Source organism: Coenobita brevimanus, chromosome 84 (assembly GCF_032717465.1).
Source record: "Coenobita brevimanus isolate Jiangsu-jjx chromosome 84, ASM3271746v2, whole genome shotgun sequence".
NCBI lineage: Eukaryota > Metazoa > Arthropoda > Malacostraca > Decapoda > Coenobitidae > Coenobita > Coenobita brevimanus.
In genome coordinates this window covers 39782659-39791440 of record NC_137037.1, presented here as the reverse complement: position 1 = coordinate 39791440, position 8782 = coordinate 39782659, and positions in this window count along the sequence as shown.

The window sequence follows — 8782 nt, the reverse complement described above, 5'->3', positions numbered from 1 at the left end:
TAAGGAGAAAATGTTATTTCGATGTATGCCCCTCCAGGTTCTAAAGTTTTCAATTAAAGGAGACAAATAAACAAACCAAGCATGTCTCTCTCAGCCTTCCCAGTTCAAACACTCCCAGCACTCATCTTAGGCCCCCCTAGTCTCATTTTTTCCCCGTACCCCCTGTCATCTCGACCCGTAAATAAGACGACACCACTGTTTTATTGTACGCCGTCCACAAGTCCTCGAGTTTCCATTTAAAGTAGGTAAATAACAACCCAGGAACGTCCCTCCCTAGTCTCCACCTTTCCAGTTCACTCCCCTCCCAGTCCTAGTTTTGTCCAGTACCTCCTCTGTCTTCTGCACCGGGAAATATGAGAGGAAATCAGTAATAAATTTGTTCCCCCCCGGCTCGAATTGATCTGGGGGTTCCCGAGTTAAAATATTGAGATGCCCGGCCGTCAACGCCCTCTCGCTCGACTATACTTCCCCGGTCTGGGTGTCCCCCAAATATCCAGAGATACCTCAAAATCTCCTGGGAATATGGTGGGCGATAGCGAGTGAATATCATCGCTAACGGGTACGAAATGAACTGGAAAACCCGGGTATTTCAAAGCAGACGAGCGCTCACTAAATCCCTCTTTTTCGTTCAAGCTTGGGTGAGGATATATTTTTTTGGTCCCGGCCACCCCTAACTTAGCATGCAGGTCTCACCCCTCGATTAAAATATTTGCCTTCCACGTTTAGGGCTCATCCTTCAGGTATAGAGACTCCGTGCGCTGTATATATAATCTCCAGGGATTTATTCCCGGCTGGGGGGATTCCTAGGCTATGGTTGTAATCTTGGGTTGATGGATGGGTGGTGCGGGGTGAGGTGAGGCCCACGCCCGTCTCACCCTGATGTGTATATCGCTAACGCACCTGCTGCTTTTTGTGCACCCATGTGGTTTTCTGTAGGCACACGTGTGGTTAGATCTGCACCTGTGCGTACACATACACGCTTACACAAACCCACGAACACAAATATTCTATACACACACATACTTTCGCACAAGCTCACACGTACACATATACATTGGATAAATGTACGAGTAAAGCCTCTCTCAAATCCTATACACTGTAACTGGGTAAATACCACTAGGCAAAGAAGTACACGCGTACATGCATATAACCATCAAGAATTCATTCACCGTCTGTCTGTTTGGCGTTCGCGATGTTATTATATACACGTATACCCACAAATACATTTACACACAACCTCATTCCGTCTACTTTCTGTCTGTCTGTCACACACACACACACACACACACACACACACACACACACACACACACACACACACACACACACACACACACACACACACACCTAGACAATCGTATTACAAATATAAACGTCTTATTAACGTGAAACTGTGAAGTGGGTGTGGCACTGTTTTGGTTAAGGAATCGGGGCAGAGAGAAGGAGAGAGGAAAGGAAGGAGAGAAGGGAAGAAGGTCAGGGAGAAGGGAGGAGGGGGGAAGGATGGAGGGGGGGAGGATCAAGGAGAGGAGGAGAGACGAAAGAAAACGTGAAGAAAAACCTAGAGGGAAAGAGAAACAGAAGAGGAAATAAGTGGTAAAGGGAGAAGTGAAATGAGAAGAGTAATCCATATCTATTTGTCTGTCTGTTTATTTATTTATCGAGAGAAGAAGAAGGAGAAGAAGAAAGTGAAAAATGTGGGAGAAGCTTATCAGAGACCGGAGAGTGAGGGAGTGACGGGGAAGGAGGGGAGTGACGGGGAAGGAGGGGAGTGGGAGAGAGGAGAGAGGAGAGGGGGTGGGGGAGAAGGGAGGCAGACATCCTTGTGGGGGTCAGGGTGAAGTTCAAGATCAAGAATTTCTGCCGCAACATGACCGTGACGCAGCGAAATGAAAGCCTAAATTAATTACAAAAAGTGGTGCTCCAGTGACGGACGTTAAGTGAGCGCAGACTGACACCTGAGAGGCTAATGGTGGGTGAGAGAGAGAGAGAGAGAGAGAGAGAGAGAGAGAGAGAGAATGTATGTGGGTGTATATCTATCACTCTGCTTTTGTGTGTGTGTGTGTGTGTGTGTGTGTGTGTGTGTGTGTGTGTGTGTGTGTGTGTGTGTGTGTGTGTGTGTGTGTGTGTGTGCGTATGTGTGTGTGTGTGTGTGTGCGTATGTGTGTGTGTGTGTGTGTGTGTGTGTGTGTGTGTGTGTGTGTGTGTGTGTGTGTGTGTGTGTGTGTGTGTGTGTGTGTGTGTGTGTGTGTGTGTGTGTGTGTGTGTGTGTGTGTGAAATACTCGTACAGACAAAATAACCCGACAATAAAAGACACAGATATACAGACACTGAGAGAGATGATTATGTGTTAACTTGCAGGTTTTGTTTGTTTGCATGTAGTAAATATGTACGTATTTATGTATGTCTGCTTGTTTGTATCCCGCTGTCAATGAGCTTGGAGAGAGAGAGAGAGAGAGAGAGAGAGAGAGAGAGAGAGAGAGAGGGGGGGGAGGAGTGTGGATGAATGGTGAGGAAGAAAGAGTTTTTGTATGTGCATATGTATTTAGACTATATATTTATACCGGATTGTAACTCCTTGTGTTAAGGTACATATATGTAAAAACAAAAATAAAAGAAAGGCAGAGGAAGATAAAACCACTGCTAACAAAAATATAAGAATAGTGGTTGATTTGGCAAGCAGGACTGAGGACCAAAAGCGTGATAATGAAGGCAGCAGATGTAGAGATTACAGTCAGAACACAGGGACCCTCTTGACACACACCTGACGCACTGACAACACACAGGGCTTCATATGACACCCACTAGGACACACAGGCTTTCAAATGACATCCCCTGATACATACCCGACACATACGTTTTTTTTTTTTCTCCATCCCTGACACTGGGCTTCAACTCACACAGTGTTGATACACATTCAACATTGAAGTATTTGTACAACATTCCTGATGTAAATTCAGCAACAACAACAACAACAACAAAAACTGATCCTAGCAACCGCTTAACATATATTCATCACACAGGACTTAATCTGACAAAACACTATATTTACGAGCGAGCGAGCGATATGTTTGGAAATTAGCGGCCCGGTCCGACCCGGCCCGACCCGACCATCACGCTAAGCAGAAACTACATTACTCCTACGTTAAGTGGAGTTGAAATTCTTTCTGCATGTGATAGTCAATAAATTTTATCAACTAAAAATTCACCCATAAAGATGTAGGAACCCATTGGAATCTCGAGTTTTCCAGGGGGGGGGGGGTGTTCAGCTTTAATCGGTGAACGCCTCAGTTACGAAATCAGATTTGAAAAGATTTTCCTTCGTAACAGTGTGTGTGTGTGTGTGTGTGTGTGTGTGTGTGTGTATGTGTGTTTAATCAATTGAAGCAGTTATTGTCGGAGATTCCGCCCATGATTTTATATAAGAAGGAAATTGTGATAACATGGCGCTCGCCCGCTCGTCACGCGTTCACAAAGCGCATTTTACTGGTAGGCTACTTTGACAGTACTCTGACACCCTCTGACACAACACTTAGGACATACAGTAGGGTGACACAACCTGACGATTATCCAACACACAAAACACCCCCAATCACAAACTTGATACTGATATAACACGTGCGGCTGAAAGTGACGCACTCTTGATACATATGTAAGCCTAAAACCCCTCACAAGACAGATTCAACACACAGGGCGATCTGACACATCAATGACGCTTATTTTGCACTGATCTGACAATCCCCGATGAATTGATCACATTACATTGCTTGATACCCAACAGACGCATACTAGATAAATAAGACAAACCCTGACACATATTCCACACACAAGATCCAATTTGACACATCTTTGACACATAAACAGCACATGAGATTAATCTAACACACCATTGACATATATTCACAAACAAGACTCAATGACATCCACCAGACAATTACTTAACACACCCAACAATCTGACACACACTTGACACACACTCAACACACAGGAAATACTACGATACATCCTCTGAGACAAACCAAACACAATAAGCACTTCAAACACCCTCTTGACACATCCCCAACACACAAGAAATAATTTGACACATCCTCTGACACATACCCAGCACGATAAACACTCCAGACACCCGGTAGACACACACGCGACACACAAAGCCCTTCCTGACACCCAAGAAAGTGACAGGGACTGGGTGGGTGTAGGTGTGTTGTGATGGTGTTGGTATTGACAGGCTGACGTTGACGGGGATCTCATGTGCTATTGTTCTGTGTGCTGGCGCGAGACTCACAGCTGACGAACGCACACACACACACACACACACACACACACACACACACACACACACACACACACACACACACACTAATGTAAACACGCCCTCGCAGCTTACATACTTACATACACACGTACAGGCGCATAGAACCCTCATTTACATGTTCACAATGACCTCACGCAGTTCTACACACACGCACATACACGTACACACACAAACTCTCTCTCTCTCTCTCTCTCTCTCTCTCTCTCTCTCTCTCTCTCACTATGCGGCCTACTATATTTGTCCATCTAAGAATCCATCATTCTCTCGCTTTATGCTTATCTAATCAATCTATATTTCTGCAAACACACACACACACACACACACACACACACACACACACACACACACACACACACACACACACACACACACACACACACACCTCTCAACACCTATCTACATACATATCTCATTAACAACACATACACTCACACAGAGACACGCACACTGTACTCTCGGCAAATTCCTACACACTCAGCTCATCTTAAAGTACACACACACACACATACACACACACACACACACACACACAGTACCAGCAAATACATCATCGCAATATGCACATACATTCCAAACACACATACTGCACACTAGTCATTAGTTAGGTAGACACGAACCACGCCAGACACACACACACACACACACACACACACACACACACACACACACACACAACCAAGCAAACACAAACATCCACACGTACACACATATGCTCCTACATACATTCCCTTACAACACACTATTCGCGCACACACACACACACACACACACACACACACACACACACACACACACACACACACACACACACACACACACACACACACACACACACACACACACACAGGGCCCAGCCTACATTATGGTGGTATAAGTGGACTCTGGGCTTTAATTAGTGGTTGTGAGGCAGGCAAACACGCCGTGAGTTATACACCGTCCACCCATGCATCATCCACGCAGGCAGGCAGGCAGGGGGTAGGCAGGCAGGGAGGCAGGGAGGAGGAGAGGGAGAGAAGGAGTTAAGAAAGGAGGGAGGGAGGTAGGGAGTTAGGTAGGGAGGTAGGTAGGAGGTGAGGGAGGGAAGTAGGGAGTTAAGGGATGAGATAATAGGGAGGAGGAAGGGGAGGCTGGGGGTAGGGAGGAAGTGGAGTCATGGGGTAGGGAGGCAGGGGAGACAGGTGTACAGGGAGATTGGTAAGGAGTCTGGGAGGGTGGTTGGGAATAGGAAAGGAGCTGCGAGAAGTAAGGAGGTTAGAGGGGAGGCAGATGAAAGGAAGGGAAGAGAACAGGGATGAAGGTACGGAAGTAGGACGGGAAGGAGACAGGTAGAGAGGTAAGAGGGGGAGGGAAGTTGGTAAGGAGATAAATGAAGGAGGTAGAGGGGTAGATAAGATATTAGGAAGGGAGGTTTGGAGTTGGGAGGAAGGTAGGGAGGTAAGAGGGTAGGAACCTAGGTAGGGAGGCAAGGAGAGAGGTAGAGGGGAGGATAAAGTGGTATGGGACGTGGTAAGAGGGAGGTGGAAGGGAGGCAGGCGGATGGTAGGGTGGTAGAGGAGGCACGGGGGTAGGGAGGCAGGCAAAGGCGTAGGAGGGGATGGAGGTTCAGTAGGCAGGGAGGTTGAGGATGACGTAAGGAGAAGGTTGAGGGAGGTCGGCGGTGGTAAGGGAGGCAGGAAGTAGAAAAGTAGGCAGAGAGGTAGAAGCTAAGGGAGGTAGGAATGGGGGTATAAAAGTAGGCAGGGGATGGGGAGAGAGGTATGGAGGGAGATGGAGAGTGTATGAGAAGGTATAGGAGGGTAGGGAGGTAGACAGGGAGGGAGAGAGGGAGGAAGGGAGGGGAATAGAAAGATTGTGGTGTGAAGAAGGTTAAGTCAGTAGATGGGGATGTAGGGATAAGAAGAGGGAGGTAGACTGTGGGTAGGAGGATAGAAAGCAGGTAGGGAGGTAGGGAAGGCAAATAAGGCAGGAGGCAGGGGGCTGGGAGAAAGGTAGCGAGGTAGGGAGGGTTGGAAAAGTAGAAGGAGTAAGGTTACAAAGGTACGTAGAGGAGGCAGGGTGAAGAAAGGGTTGAGGAGGAGGTAGAAGAAAAGGGAGGAGGAGGAAGTGAGGAAAAGGGATGAGGTAAAGGGAGGTAGGTAAAGGAGGAAGACAGTGACGCAGGGAGAATGAAGGAGAAGGTACAAATGGAAGTAGGTGAAGAAAGCAGGGCGTGTGTAGGAGGGTAGAGAGGCGGGTAAAACGAGGCAGGAGGTTAGTAGGAGGGACGGAAGGTGGGTAGGGGTACAGGTGGAGGCAAAGGGAGGGTTGGAGGGTTGGGGGCAGGCAAGGAGGTAGGGAGGATGGGCAGGAGGTACATGGGAGATGGAAGGGAGGCAAGAAGAGTAGAGAAAATGAGGGAGGGTAGGAGAGAAAGGAAGGGAGGGAGGCAGGTAAGCAAGGAGCCAGAGAGAGAAGACAGAACATGAGGAAGAAGATGGGGAAAGAAGACAGGAAGGTAGATGGGGAGGGAGACGAGGGGAAGGAGGGAAAGATAAGTGGGGAGGCAGGCAGAGAGGCAGGTAAGGAGGGTAGGAGAGAAGGGGGAAAGGAGAAAGGTAGGTAAAAAAAAAAAAAAAAGAGAGAAGGTAGACAAGGAAGTAAGGAAATACAGCAGTAAAGAGAGACGGAGGGAGACAGAAGAGAGGCAGAAAGATGTGAAGGCAGCAGGGAAGGGGAAAGGCAGGGAAGAAAATAGGTAGGGAAATGGGTGGGCAACAAAGGAGCTCGGTAGGCAATAAAAAGGCAGGCATAAGGTAGGCAGGGAGGTGCGTACAAAGGCGGGAATGCAGACAGGAGGTAGGCAGGGAGAATAGTAAGCAGGAGGGAAAGCAGGTGAGGAAATAGTTGAGAGGGAGACAGGTAGATTGGAGAGAACGCAGTCAGGAGGTAAGCGAAGAAAAGAGTGAATAAGGGAATGAGGATGAGATGGAGGAAGACAAGGGGAAGGACAAAAGAGAGGAGAGGAAGGGGAGAGAGTAAGAGAGGGAGAGGAGATTATGAGTAGAAGAGGAGTGGAAAAATAGGAGAGGGAGATGGAAACGAAAGTGGAAATGTAAGAGGGAGAGAAGTGAGGAATGGGAGATGGAAAGACGAGAGGGAAGGAAGGGGAGGAGAGGAGGGAGGGAAATGTGGGTTACGGAAAAGAGATGGAGGAGACTCTGAGATATAGCTTGAAAAAAGAAAAAAAGAAGATAACGAGAATAGACGAAGCAGGTGAGAAGGAAAGAAATGAGGGAAAAGGAGGGAAGTAAGGAGACAAGGAAGGAAGGTAGGAGCAAATGAGTAAATAAAATAAATAAATAAATAAATATGATCTCCAATATTTACAAGGGAAGGCAAAATGGTCTCCATACAGCAGGAGTACACCGACAAACATCTGTACAAATTGACGTGATGATTACGAACATACGAGAAAATAGGATCGACAAATTTGTGTTTATATGGTTTGGCGTTTGACCCATAAATCTCTTTAAAAGGACCAAATAAAAAGAAAAAAAATGTGTCTAGGGTGTGACTGTGCGAAATTTGAAGCGAACTGGTGAAGATATAAAAAAAATGACACCAAACTGAAAGGTGTTTGGAAGAAAGAAAGAAGCTAAGGGAATGCAGTAGGTCTCGTGTAATGTCCTAATGAATAAAGGAAGGAAAGGAAGAAACCAGAAAAAAATACTAGAAATGAAAAAAAATGGAGAGAAAGAAAGGAAGCATAAAAGAATGGAGGAAGGCAAAAAGTTAATTATTAAAGAAGAATAATGAACCAATAAAAGGAAAAAAAAATAAAGGAAAGATGGAGGGACGGATGAAAGGAAGAAGGAATATGGAGTGAAAGGAGCTAGGTAGGACGACACAGACAAAGAATGAACAATGAAGAAAGGAGAAAGATGGAAAGAAAACACAATCGAATGAAACGAAGCTAGAGAAAAAAGAAAGTTTGGTAAAGTAGGAAGCAGAAAAACGGACAGTGTGACTAAGAGGGTAGTGAAACAATTAAAAAAAGTTAACACACACACACACACACACACACACACACACACACACACACACACACACACACACACACACACACACACACACACACACACACACACACACACACACACACACACACACACACACATACACACACACACACGCACGCACGCGCCAAAGAAATTATGAGAAAAGGACGATGGGAAGATTTTGTAGTGAGTGAAAAGATTATAAGGAAGGGAAAGGTGGAGGAAAGGGGAGAGGAAGGAGAGAAGAGGAGGAGGGGAAGAGGAGGGAAGAGGAATGAGAAGAGGGGATGGATGAAAGAAGAGGGGAAAGAAGGGTGAACAGGAGAAAAAGGAGAAAACTAGTTTGGGGGAGGGAAGTGGTGGAGGAAGAAGGAAGAAGAGAAAGAAAGGAAAGCTAGTACAAAGGGAAAATGGGAAAGGGAAAAGGGG